The 14,115-nt window shown below is 44.9% G+C and overlaps 1 protein-coding gene across 8 annotated transcripts in view; it reads left to right on the forward strand.

Moving 5' to 3' along the window:
* Window positions 1–2,082: 2,082 nt before the first annotated feature.
* The window catches only part of NCOA6 (nuclear receptor coactivator 6), a 44,951-nt gene continuing 32,918 nt past the window's right edge, over window positions 2,083–14,115 (forward strand). For 6 of the 8 annotated variants that reach the window (XR_004359982.1, XM_032704615.1, XM_032704618.1 and 3 more), the window contains exons 1-3: window positions 2,083–2,129; window positions 8,663–8,765; window positions 13,899–14,050. The gene's annotated coding sequence lies outside the window, so the exon portion shown is untranslated. Of the gene's footprint in view, window positions 2,130–2,565; window positions 2,798–8,662; window positions 8,766–11,890; window positions 12,000–13,898; window positions 14,051–14,115 lie in introns of those variants that run through there. The other 2 variants (XM_032704617.1, XM_032704616.1) reach the window with 2 other exon arrangements.

The raw sequence follows: 14,115 nt of genomic DNA on the forward strand, positions 1-14,115 counted from the left end.
GAAGCAGCAGGCTACAAATTGTGAAAGGGATGTCCAAGGCCCCATGCTGCAAACCCCATGAGTGATTAGGCACAGAGAGGTTATCCGTGTGGGACCTCTCAAGCCCAGATCAGAAAGTCACAGCACTTGGATGGCTTGAGCACGTGTTGGTGAGATACCTCAGTACTGCGCTTCCAGTGAAGTTGAGTTTTGGAAAAGAGCATTTTACTCGTTCTTGTTTGCTGTTGTATACAAGACATGCCCAGTATTAATGTACGTAATGCAGACAAAACCATGCAAACCAAGGATCCTGAAGGACAATCTTGTATGACAAGCACAGCAACAGCAGTGGAAAGCATGTGGTTTTTTTGGAAGCAGCACTGATCTCTGTGCCAGTGTGAGGAATGCCTTTGAGGGAAGATCAGGCCGTAGGAGGAAGTTTGGTGCAGCTGGGTTAAGAAGGGTCTCATGAAATAGAGGAAAACATGAAGACAAATGGGGAAGGAAGGTAATTCCTGGGTACCAAAGAAATCTTTTCTCAGTTTCTTTGTGTTTCCAGCTGACTCAGAAGCCAGGAGCAGGGTGAGGCAAAGCCCAGGAATCATCCCTGCTCCAGCAAACGGTTGATCAGAGGTATCAAACATTCTTCTTTATTACTCCTGTGACTGAGCCCCGTCTCCTCTTCTGACACCTCTGAGGGTTGTGGGGGGTTGGGGAAGGGCTTTGCCCTTGTCCCACCAGAGAGGTGCTAGAGGTGGGTCCCTGTCCCAGATACTGCAGAAGACATAAAAAGGCACGAGCAGAACAATCCTTGAGTAAAGGATTCCTCTCTGTCTAACAGCAGGGAGCTTTAGAGCTGCGCATGGGAAGGGAACAGGCAATCTGCCTGCAGCTCTGCCCACACCAACCAGATTTAATTATTAAGATAAGTCCTATACTAACCATGATGTTAATTATTTAGTTTTTGTGGGTTTTATGGAATGCATTTATACGTGAATTGATAAAAGTGTGGGTTTTTTCTGTGTTGCAAGTTATAGTGCCCAATGAGATGTGAATTTGTTGTATTTAGAAGATTTTCCAAAATAAAAAAAAAAGCACTTCCCCTTTTTCATGTCATTTATCTGTCAGTATTCCACATGAAGCCAAGGCTGGGGGGACTGAGAGGGCTGGCTCCAGTTGCACACCCTCTCCCGAAACTCCCTCTCAAGCCGCAAAACCTGCTCAAGTTACCGAACCATACATGGTTTTGCAGGTCCAAAGTCTTTATTTTTCTCATAAAGGCCTTTTGTTTGTTTTCCTACCCTGTAACAAGAATTGCCATGTTTCATTTCTTCCCCAGTGCCAGGCGAGAGCTTTCTGCTCCCAGCAATGACAGACAGCAAAACAGACGCTTCTGACTTTTTATATGAGTTGATCATGTCTCATAATAAAGGTTGTAGGATGAGACAAATGAGGGGGCTGTGTGTCCTGTGGGGATCCCCTCAGCTGTGAACCCTTGTGTGCTGAGGGGCCTTTGTAGGGATCAACCATCACCTACTGGGCACTACAGGCCCTTGGGCCTGTTCATTAATCACATAAATGGACTTTTAATTAAAATTCAGCTTTGTGGCCTTTGCTGAGTTCGTACCAGGTCCCTCTGGCTTTCTCCCCGTGGTAAAACGAAAGTATAATTCACTGATATTCACAGGGTGTAAAGCCTTGGGACGAAATGCTCTGAACTAAAATTCCTCCGAATTAAAAACCTCATTTCCTGGAAATTTCCTATGAAAGCCTTAATTATTATTTTTCCTTAAACATCATCTGGGAAAGACTGTCTCCGTTCCCAGAAGCAGCCGGCGCCCCCGGGGGCTCTCCCGGGGTGCGCGCAGTGCCGGTGCCGGGGGTCCCCTCGGGGCCGTCCTGGTGCCGGTCCTGGTGGCGGTGGAGGTTCCGTTTGCGGTCCCCGTGCCCGTCCCCGTGGCGGTGCCGGCGGTGCCGGTCCCGGTGCCCCCCCCCCGCCGGGCCCCGCGCGCTCGGGCGCAGGCGCGCGCGGGTCACGTGCGAGGCGCAGGCGGCGGAGCGGCGCTGGAGTCCCGGGCCGCGCGCGACCCCCGCCCCGCGCGCCCCCGCGGCCCCGCGCGCGCCCCCGGCGGCGGCGGCGGCGGGCCCAGGTGAGGGGAGGGGAGGGCGGGGCGGGGGTCGCGGCGCGGGCTGGGGTGCGGGGCCGGCGGGGCGGGGGCGGCGGTGTCGGGGCCGGCCCGGCCCGGCCCTGCCCGGGCGCAGCGCAGGCCGAGCCCGCGGCGCGGCAGCGCCTGGAGGGACGCGGAGCGGTGCTGGGCCCGCGCCGCCGCCGCCGGCGCAGTGCCCAGGCCGGGGGTGCCCCGTGTGCCGGGGATGCCCCGTGTGCCGGGGCCGTGCCGGGGCGCTCGGCAGGAGCCTGTCAGCGAGCGGTGGGGCCCGGCCCGGGGCGGCCCGCGGCCTGCAACCCGCCCGGCCGGGGCCGGCCCCGCTCCGCCGGTGCTCGGAGCCCACGGGCTCGGCTCGGCCCGCCGGCCCCGGGGCGGAGCGTGTCCGAGCCGGCAGCGCTGTCAGCCCCGGCAGCTGTGTCGATGCTGGTCGCTCAACCCCGGCCTTTGTGCGGTGTCAGCCGGGCCGCGTTGACGTTTCGCTTTTGTTCGAATTCCTCGGTACCTCTTAAAACAGTCAGAGGAAGACTCTTCACTCATCCCCCGTTTGGTGTCTGCGTTTCTCTAGAAGATCTCAGGATGCTCAGATTTCTTCCAGCTGCGTGGGGAATGGAAGGAGAGAGCTTTTCTGTGGGTCTGGAAGCTGGCAGCAGGTTGTAGCTTCATGAGCTTTGTTTTTCTATGACTCCTCAGCCTCCTGGTAGATACATTTGTGCTCATTCCCCTGATTGAAAACCTTACTAAAACTATTCTCACTGGAATTTTATTAGAGAAAAGACAGTGCCTCTTGTTGGGCTTATAATTATTGTGCGTTGTAGCCTTTCTGGGTTGTTCTTTAGCTAAAGCACCTTTCAGTATTTCCATTATATATATATGTTTATGTATATATTTATGTACATGTGTGCGAAAACAAATCTGACAGAGAACAGATCTGGCATTTTCCAGGAAGGTCACCAACTGTAATAACCACAACTTTTGGATTTAGCAACTCTTTTCCAGTTATAGCAAGTGGTCCCCAGCTTTTCTGTGCATCTTGTGGAGAACGAAACAAAGCTCTTGAGGCATGTTTCCAAAATGGCCAGGTCTGCTGGCCTGGGGACTGCACGCACTGCCTGCAGCAAGGCATCGAGGTGTCTGCTAGGGATTTGTATGCTCTTTAAATATCCTCTGAGCCATGTGGCCTCCTTGGAAAGTTAACCGGCTTTACGAGGAAATGTTTCACAGTAATACTGTGCCCAGATTCTCCTGTGAGAAAAAATGAGATCAGAACTGGAGAGGCTGCACACAGACCTGTCTTCCATTGAGAAATGACATTTTAGTGTTTTAAACCCACAGAAGGACATTCAGTTTGGATTTTGGCTGGAGGATCTCCCAGCAGCCGGTGTCTCCGGAAGACCTGTTCTTCTGTAGTTTTTTTACAACAGGTTTCCAAATGATGCAGTGATTTTACACTTTTCTAGTAAAAAAATAGGTGCTTCCTTAAAATAAGAAACAGCTGTGTGCAGGGAAGCCGGAGCAATCTAGCTTCACCTGTGCATCTCTAAGTGTTGGTGTTTCCATTTTTCAGTGGCTTAAGAAAATACAGACTGTGGAGGTAAATTCTGCTCGACAGCTGTAATACCACTCTTTGTACTGTTTGAGTATGATCCTGACAAAGGTTCCTGCCTTTATGGGAGATGTTAAATGTTTCAATATGATAACTAAACTTTTTAAACAGTTACAGTATATTTTTTCTAATACCATAGCCTAATTTTGTGTGGAAGCTGGCATTACAACCCAGTTACACAGACGCACTGAATTTAACAGGTTTATAGTGGCAAAGGGTTGGAAGAGTTAATGGGGCTGTAACAGTTTGATTGCTTTGGGAATGGTGAAATGGGAGTGTGTTTCAAAATTGTGTGGTCTCTGTTGAGAAACACAAATGCTGTGGTGCAGGGAGGGTGCGAGGGAGCAGGAGGCCTGGTGGTGTGTAGAGCACTGAGCAGCACCCTTGGTGCTGCAAAAGCTGGGTTCAAGCATAAACCTTTTCCTTAAAGTGCAGCTAGAGCAAAATAGATGAGAGAGAATGTGTAGGGCTGGAAAAAGGTAAGGGCCAGCAGTGGAAGGAGAAATAATCCCAGATGAGACAGAGCTGAGGCAGGGAAGACGCTTTTTCAGGCTCTAGGTGAGGGTTTTCCATGTCCAGGTGAGCCTCTCCTTTTCCGCCAGCCAGAGGAGCAACTCACCTTTGCTTTACTGGAGCCATGGATATTTTGTGTCTTGTTTTGACACTCTTACGGGCTCTGCTGTCCCCTCCAGAGTGGGTCACTGATATTCTTCAGCAGGAGCCACTCCTTGCAGGCAACTGAGCATTTCAGCCACATAGTCAGTGTTCCTAAGTTGTCCACATGAAGAGCTGGAGGTTTGGCTCGAGATGATGAAGGAAACTCAGATTGTCTTGTCTCCTGGCTAATTAGAGCGATGCTGCTGGAGTTGAAAGTTCATCTAGTCTTTGGATTGCATAGAAGGATAATAGTGGAAGTCTTCCAGAGGTCCAGGAGCCGGAGATTTTTCTCAGTCCATTGGGCATCCAGTGGAACAGCATCTAGCTGACTGGCACATGCAAAATTGCTGTTGTAATAATTGAAAATAGAAATAAGAACCGAATTTGTCATGTATATGTGGCAGCCCTGAGGTTGTGACATAGTAAATAACCCTTTTTATGCATTTGGGGAAAAAGAAAGGCAAGCAGTGTGTGTCAGAGTGCTGCTGGTTTGGGAGCGGGAGCGAAGGAGGGAGGCATGCAGGGGACTCCGTGGCCTGTGAGAGCCATCGTCTTCTTGGAACCGAGAGGCCAGTTGCCTGTTTCTGCAGCTTGAATGAGTGTCCTGAAGCATAGCCCAGCATAGGGCTTTGGATTGGATTTGTTCGAAAATGGAGAAGTACAGGAGATGAATGATTACTTGTCTAAATAAATTTGTCTTTGTGTAAACCTATAATTTGGGATGGGAAAGTTGCCTATGCTGAGTTACATATGTAGGAGCCCAGGCTTTAGGTTTGATGTATGAAAGGGAATCATCTAGTTATTCCCACCGAAAGATGCATGCTATTGAATTCTCCAAGTCCTATGCAGATCATTTTAATTTTACAATTTTTATTCTTTTAAAAATAAAATGACCTGCCAAGACCATGCAGCTGGTGTGAGATTGTGTTTCTCATCGTGATTTCTGTGTGGTGCTCACAGAGACTGAGTTAAGCCTTTGTGTTCTGCATTCATAGGATCCCAGAATGGTTTGGGTTGGAAGGGACCTTAAAGACCATCTTCTTCCAACCGCTTACCGTGCATGGCAAAGTGTCCTTAAAAGGGTTTTTTGGGAGTGCTCTTCCCATCCCTGGGAGAATGCATTGCTCTCCGGTTCTGTTGTACCTGCGTTTCGTGAGAAGCTGATTACATGGTTCTTAATAGCAGTAGTGACAATAAATAACACTTTTGAAATTTGATTCCTCCAAAAGCCCAGAACAGCACAAAATGAACTGCAAGTTTTTATACAGTCAGGAAACTTTCATCACAATCTTGACTTTAACCAAAGCTGCACCTGCTTCTGTTATATGAAGAGTAGTTTTTTGGAAGGGAAAAATCTCCTTGGTATTGAGTGTCTCATTATCAAAGGAATTATGTGTTTAAGCTCTTTGTTTTAGCCTCAATCCTTTCTTCATCCTTTATATAATTTCAGAATTTAAAAAACTTCAGTGAGATTTCCTAGACATTTATTAGATGTAAGAAGGAATAATGTTGCAGTAAACAGGAGGTGCAGTTTTCGGTCAAACCTTAGTCCAGTACTGGTGATCACAAGAATACCTGGGCTGGTTATGTTGGTGTTTATGGAGCTCAGCAAGAATTTGGTGATAAAGGAGCACCTATGGGGTATGTCAACCCAGAAAGATCTGGTAGGGGTTAAATTCAGCTTTAAATAAAAAGTGAACAGATTGCTACTTGAAAAGGCATTTTTTGTAACTTTGGAAGGCAAGATAAAATACAGTCTCTTGTCAAGGTGCTCCTGATTTTAATTATCATCTCATTTTGTGTGCTGATAGTGGTGATGGATCTTTGTGGAAAGTTAGGTACTGCAATATTCATCTGATGCAAGTGATGGTGTGTTTCTTCCAAATGGAAATATCCTCTAACGTGAGAAATTAGTAACTCCGCTAATGGGAATTCTTTGACCTGTGTAGACTGCAGCTTCCAAGAGAATAGCTAATTCCCACTTAGCTTGTGCCTTAGGAAAAGACTGGCAGCTACCTTGTTTGGTATCTTGGCTGCTGAAAGTGGGAATTTCTACGTGGATAACTTAGCTGTGTTTGAGGCTTGTTCTGGAGTTATCATCTTACTTTTGAGAGAAGTCCCGAGGATCTCAGTAGTCAAATTCTGTTGGAAGAAAAACTAATATCTCAGCTGAGACGTGTCCATTACAGCTTGGCTTGAGTCATGGGCTTTCAACAAACCTCATGAAACTTTAACAAACAGATGTTTCATTAAACCTGCTGTCAGAGTACATCAGGATATCACTGCAAAAGGTGATAAATGTTATAACAAGCTGTAATTTTCTCCTTGTGGAAAACATTTGGCTTTAGATGTTTTATGCTTGAGGGCTACAGGAGTACAGTACTGTGTCAGCATGAGTGAATGAAGCCTGCCTTCCTGGAGACTAACATGTTTTGTTTTCTTGGTGTTTGAGAAATCATTAACGCTAAACAAGTCTTTCTGTAACTGGAATGCTTCACAGGACTGTTTTTATGGATTCCTTGGGGTCTGCTAAGGTGTGCGCTCAGTCTCCAGGTCTCTTACTGTAAGTCAGTTAACTTACTGTAATGAAAGTTGGAGTTAATGAGCCAGTATTGATTGGGTGCTTTCCTTTTAGCAAATTTGGTTTCATCCCAAGTGCGCAGTGGGAATGGAGACAGCAGCAGTTAATTGTTTTTCTTCCCATAGCCCAGGCTGACCATCCTCAGTTTCTCACTGGATCTCGCTAAGGCAGCTGGTCTCTCCCAGTCCCTCTTCTCTGGAGCAGTTGGGTGTCCACAGAGCATCTCATGCCCTCCTCCTGTAATGAGCGCCAGTCAGAAGGGAGAACTGGAGGAACAAAAGCCCCTCAGTTCCTTGCACCAAGGAGTTCAGATGATTTTTCTTCCCTCCAGTTCCCCACCCTTCAGCCAAATGTCCACCTCACCCTACTGTGCTAAGGTGCGGGTGCTCTGCGTGGGGACTGGCTGCTGCACCTCAGAGGCCTCCTTAAAAACAAGGCCTGGCCTTTCTTGGCATGGCTTTGGAGCTAACCAGCCAGTTTGTTATGTGACTCAATTTTAGGCCATCTAAAATAATCCGTGGAACATTGTTTTATAAAAAGGGCGAAAAAATAGAACTAATGGAGTATCTGCTGTAGAATGTGAAAAGCTTTTTTAGTTTTGGATTACACAACGAATTATATTAAAATTTCCTGTTTCAGGTTTTGGTTTTGCTCATCAACTTGGTGTCCGATCACAGTGTTTGGGCAGGTGCATATAGCTGGAAACAGGTCACTGCTTGTGATTTAGTCACTCAGATCTTCAACTTGATGCTACACTTCTTGAATTACAGTGATTATTTAGAAATACAAGAAGATACTAGAGGTTGAAAAGTGTTAGATGACTATTCAAAGTGCTGCAAAGCATATATGATCTCATTTAATGTATTTAATGTAAATCCTCTTTCCTTCCCTCCAAGTTGCTGGGTTGGCAGAAGTGCAAAGGCTATGGCACAATAGGGCTTTTAAAGCAATTTTGCTTTGTTGTCTGGATAGAAGATGGCAAATTTCTGCTTTGTCTTTCTGAGTCGTCCCTCTTCTGCTTCCCCTGGTTGTTTTTGGGCAGTCCCCTTCCCCACTGATGAGCTGGCAGGCACGTAAGCAGAAAATGTGCTTGCAAACCAGCCCTGGACTGTCCCTATAGATCCCGTTGATTTGAGGGACAGGGTTTTGTTGTCGCTGGAGCCACTGGCTTTACTGCTGCGTTTTTATTACCCAGGGAGGCTTGAGTGCAGTTTAAGGAGCCTGTGAACAGGAGCAGGTTCCGGGGATGGATTCCCCTGCACTAACAGTGTCCGTCTGAGGTGGTCGTGTGGGCTCGGAACGTGTTTCTGGAATGAACTTAACCTGAGCCGGTTTAGGCACCTGCTTAGGATGTGCTGAGGGGCATTCTAGTTGTGCTGGTTTCTCTTTTCTGAAGATTAATTTAATCTAGATGTGTTTGTCTTAAGAAACAAATACCTTATTCTAGATAACCAGGCAATTCCATTTTCTGTCTATAATGAAAGGCTGATTTTTTGAGATCCTCAGTTTTGCTGTTAAAATCCAAACATAGTAACATGTGCTTTTTACATTACTAAGGAGAGAATTCGATTTGGTACAAAACTGCATATTAAAAACGGAGGTATTCACCATTATATTTGGTATTTTTTGTTGTTTTGCATCATTGTCTGATGAAATGTGGTGGTTTTCTTTCAGGATTGCGTTTTTGGGAGTTGCTGTTTAACCATGTTTGCCAGTCTGGAATTACCTGAAGACCTGTTTCACACCACAAAATACTAAAGTTGTGGAATTTGTTTTGGTAGGTAAAGTAAGCATATGATGCATCTAAATACTTCTTGTTCTTATACATTCTCCCTTACCTGTGCCACTGGTGGGCCCTTGTCTTCACTGCAGGGCTGCTTCCAGAGCTGCCTTCCCAGTCTGCCATGCAGGGTTAGGGACATTTACCATCAGGTTTGTGGCTCTTTCCAGACCTTCCTCCCAAAGAGAACAATTGAGGTGCATTTGTGGTGCTATACCTCTTTATTACCAGAGTTTGAAATTCCAAATTACTGGAACTACCCCTGGCTAAGTTGTTTCAGAGGAAATTTTACTGCATGTTTAATTATTTTTATTATTTTTAGGTATTCTTTCATGTTACACCAGTGATTCTTAGCCTTATTTAATCTCCTTGTGTGACAAAATTACATTTGCCTAGAATTTGTTTAAAAGTCTTTTTTTTTTGTTTAGAAGGCTATCTTTGCCAGAAACTATGTCATTTTAATCTTTGTGTCGTGGAAGGGTCATGGGTATCTAGGTTTATTACTTGTTCAGATTTAACAATTTAACAGATTGCTATGCTGGCAACAAATTAAACAGTTGTAGGAGGATAATGTGAACAAATCTCCAACAGAAACAGTGTTATGATCAGTGTTTCTGGGTCTTATAGGTACTTTAAATGTAGCCTGTGTGACTGTGTGGAAGTACATGTTATGGATTGAAAGCCGTTCTCTCAGCAGTATTCTGGCAATGCTGAACCTCCTCTGCCTCCATCATGAAAACCTTTACATATTTTTCCCACTGGCACCTAAAACAGAGGAACCAGAAAACATCAAGTGTATTATCCAAGACATGCTGTTTTCCTGATTTTTTTTTTTTCTAATAAGTTGCTTGAAAACCCTTTTCCAGTGAAGGCAGAAGCAAGGAAGGTTCTGTATCCTTTGGAGATTTTGTTGCTACTGCCGTCCAAGACTTTTTCTTCTCACTATCAGTTCTGGGTTCGCCAAGCGATTTGACTGTAACCTCATTTCTTCCTCTTCCTTGTTGCAGCTTTAAATAATGGTTATTGTGGGGATGAGGACTGTTCAGTGCTAACTTGTGCCATCTGCTAGTGAAGGGCTTTTGTCCATCCTTCCTTCTGCTCTCACCCGTCCCAATATCTTGTGTAATTTGGAAGAGTACAGTTAGAAGCGTAGAGCAGGATTTTAGTACTTTTTATTTAATTGGGGTCCCTGAATATTTTTTTGAGAGAGTGCATGTTCTGATATGATATCAGTTGTGAAAGTGTTTATTTTGAATACATATAAACAGCTTGTAAATCAGTAGACTGTGGGACAGGTGATCTTAGAAAGCATTAGTTTGGTTTGTGTGCTTTGTGTCATGTAATATGTAGGAGAAATCAAGGCAAGAGATTTCAAGTTCTGTTTAAGAGACAAATTGACATAAGTTTGGATCATTTGAGTGAATCTTGGGATGAGAATACCAATATATCAGTTGGGTTTTTTTTCCTTTGTGTTTTTTTCACCCTAGAGACCAGCACTTCCATCTGGTGGTGCTGGCACTCCAGAGCCTCCTGGCTTTCCAGTGCTCAGCTGCTCCCCAGTTAGTGACAACTGGCTGTTTCAGATTTTGCTCTAATCCCATCTCTCCCGGGGACTGGACGGGATTTTCCAAGCCTTGCCCAGCTGTGTGGTGCTGGGATTGTTGTGCAGGTGGCCTGTTGATGCCAGGCTGGTGGTGGGGGACAAACTACCTTCGGGGCTTCCCGTGGTGTGCATGGGACCCAGCTGTCCATCAGCCCAGGAGTTGACTGTGACATCTCTCTATCTTGCAGGAATTCTTCCTCTAGAGAGTCTCCGTTTTGCAGGTTTTAGTGGGTCAATTGTTTTATCCGTATGCTGAATGTACCTGGGAGCTCCAGGCTCTAGCAGCCCAAGCTGTGCTCTGCACTCTCAGGTTGGGCACTCTGGTCTTCATGGGCCACCCCCTACCCCCAAACAATACTGCAGGTGCACTTTGGCCATTTGTCTGTTATTTAGCTACTTATCCCCACCTCTCTTACTTCAGTTTAATAGTCAGGCTGTACTGAATAAGACCAACTTCATAATAAATGTCATAACACTTGTTATGCTGCAGTAGCTGGTCCTGGGCCAGGTTCCTGAGTAGATGGTTGCCGTGTGGTAGCACTGGACTTGCTCTGAGTTTCTAGAAACAATTGTATAATGAGAAATGCTGATTTGGAAACTCTGAAGGGGCAGGTGCAAGGACAGGAAGGAGGCCATGTGTGGTCTTTGAAGGGAGGATGATGATCAGAGACTTTTTTGTGCTGCCATGTAAGCATGAATACTTGAGTTCTAGCTTACAGGAACTGTTGAATGACCAGAGTTTTACCTGGGTGTGCTTATGCTGAAAGCATTTTGTATTTATGTGGAAAAGTGTTGAGGGAAGGTACGCACTAATTATGATCATGTACTGGCTCAGGATTTATGGATGTCAACTCTATAACCAGGAGATTACAGAATTTGTTAGGACAAGGGGTGCAGCTGGAATTTATTTGCCCCGAGATGGATGGCGTGCCATGTGCTACCTGAAGACATTGAAAATCATTGCTTTCTCCTGTCATACTTGAGATAAATGATACCTCATAGGAACAGACTAAATTGCATGTGTTTGAGAGGAAGAGAGGACAGATTGATGTAGCAGAGATCCTGAGGAGCATAATGTGAAGAAAAAATGCAAAAGGAGCTATAGCTACATGATCCAGAAGGTAAAATTTAAAGCTCAGTCTTGGTTTGTTTCCTTAACTCACAATATCCTTGCAGTCCTGTGATTCTCTGAGTCAATGAAACAAAGCCTGTGATCCTTCGGGATTTAGCAAACTCTATTCTAATAGTGTTTATGAAGGGCCGTAATTTCAACAAGTTGTGTCAGATTTTGGTACGTTGAGGTGAGGTTGATGAAATCTGGTCTAAGCTGCAGCATTTTCATGGATTCTGCAAAACCATGATTTAAGCAGTCTGGGAGTCTTCTGCTCTTTCACAGAGAAGATGGAGGCTTCAGACACTTCCATTCAAAAAAAGATTGGAAATGTTTATGCTCTTGTAGATAAACTCGTATTTCTTTGGTGTTAGGGATTGTCAGACGTACTCATGTTTCTTGCTGCAGGTGCAACACCCCATCACCTCCAAGTAACTGTGCTTTTTCAACACATAAGAGCCTGTATATTGAGCTGAGATTTCTCTTCCTGAAAAACTTACTCAAGATTTTCAGATAAGTAATGTTCTATGCACTTTTCTTAAAAACACAGTGCTTGTATTTCACAGGCTGCATTCCTTGCACAGAATGGCTGTACTTGATCATTAAAAGTCTGCTTGTGTAGGATTCCCAGCTCCTCTCTCCCTGGAGTCAGTGGATGTGGAATGAAAGATGTAGAAGTGCTCTCCTGCTTGGTGCAAAGCCTGCTTGGATAAGGAAGTTTCCTGTTCAAGAAATTTTGTGTGAAAATCAATTGAAACAGCTTTTCACAGATTCCTATTAATTGTGATTCTCATTTTCTGGGCACCTGACAGGAAACTGAGGGTTTGACTTAATGGAGGTGGCAGATACTCAGAGCTGTAATTTAGATACAGAGCTGACAGCAAGGAGTCTGGGGGAAAAAAAACCCACATTTGCCTGATAATGAATTTTTTTAAATTTATGTCTCTGTTGCCCATCTTTAAAATTTCTATGAGAATAATAGTGTGTGAAAGCAGTATGAAAATACATCAGTGACTGTGAAACATTTTAACTTAATTTCTGTTACAGGATTGCAAAAGAGTTCGTGAGACAAAATTAACTGTATTTTTAGTCTGAGGTTTTGAGTCCTGTAAGGATGAGGGCTGGTGCTGCAGGATGAGAGGGTAACTCTGTGTAAAATAAGGGATTATTCCTTAGTCCTGTTGGCCCATCTGGTGTGAGAGAGGGTTGCAAGGGAGAAAAACCACATATTTTGTAAAATCACAGTGAGTGTGTGCATAGAAACCTGACCAAAAGATGAGGGGATTTTGTGACTTCCAAGTCCTTGATTTTTCCTTTGTAATATTTTCCCTTCAGCCATATTATATGTGTGTGCCAACAGAATAGCGTTGAATCTGAACTTGTCTAACACTGTTAGATTTTTTTATTAGAAAAGGCTGTCAGTAGTATCTACATCTCACCTTTAATCTCCAAGTTGTGGTTTTAATTTGCGTTGGGAACTTGAACCTCTGCCAAAACCCCCGTCTGTATCCTATTCAAGGGTATGTTGTTCCAGACTAAACCTGCTGGGTTGTGCTGAATACCCACAGCTTTGGAATTATGAGGTCTTGACAGTCCTGGCTGGTAAATGGGTTCGGTTTTGACAGTGGTGGTCAGGAACAGGTCTGTTTTTTGGGTTTGGCATCAGCTTTGGCTCTTGGTGTCGATGGTTTGAATCTCTTAGCAGTACCTGCAGAGTGTTGAGTGTTAGAGCAGATGTCTCACCTGGAAAAGGAAGTGCCATAGCCCTTAGAATGGCCTGTGATGGAATGAGAGAATGTGCATCTTAACTAAACATTAGTGGTGTCCACTGTAGGTTTAGGGATAACTTACCATAATTGTACTTCTGTACACGTAACAGCTTAAGTTACTGTCATAATGTCAAAACTTATTGCAAAGTCTAGACATTTTATAAAGTAAAAACCATCAGGTGTGGGACTTGACTTACTGAATTCATTCTTATCCAAGCCTGATATGGCGGCATGGGGAGAGTTGTGTGCTGCCACGGGGGGAGCAGATTTCAGGTTGTAATGTGCAAAAACAGCTGAAAATACCTAAATCTTTACAAACTTCTAGAAAGTAGGCATAGTATGCCTGAGATTTCTCTCAATGTGAGTGAAGTATTTGTCAAATGCTACATTTCTCCTGGTAAAATGTGCTGTGACTGTCCTACAAACTTCGCAATTATTGCACCTTCAATCTCTAACTAAATTCGGTGGTTCTTCTTATCTTTTTATAATTAAACTATTGCTGTGAGTCTTACCATTCCCTGGAAGTTGGGCACTGCAGCATTGGTACTGGGTGCTTGCTTGTCCCCTCTATGAAATGGGGAGGAATGTAATTAATTTTCCTCTGATTTTTTTTCCTTTACCCTCCTTTCTACCTGACTGTCATTTAGATCAACTGGAATACTTCTCAAGTCACGTGCAGCAGGATTCTCTCAGGAAACACTTCTCTTTGTTCTTGTGGAGGAACAATTTGGATGCTGCCATGGCCACCATTTTCAACCTCGCTCAGTTTGTCTCAGAGAGCCCAGCATGGGGTCACCCGGTAGGTTTTTCTGTCAGTGATTGTGTGTGCCATTGAAAGCAGTTGTTAATGTCTTTACATGATTA

Source organism: Chiroxiphia lanceolata, chromosome 17 (genome assembly GCF_009829145.1).
Source record: "Chiroxiphia lanceolata isolate bChiLan1 chromosome 17, bChiLan1.pri, whole genome shotgun sequence".
Classification (NCBI taxonomy): Eukaryota; Metazoa; Chordata; class Aves; order Passeriformes; family Pipridae; genus Chiroxiphia; species Chiroxiphia lanceolata.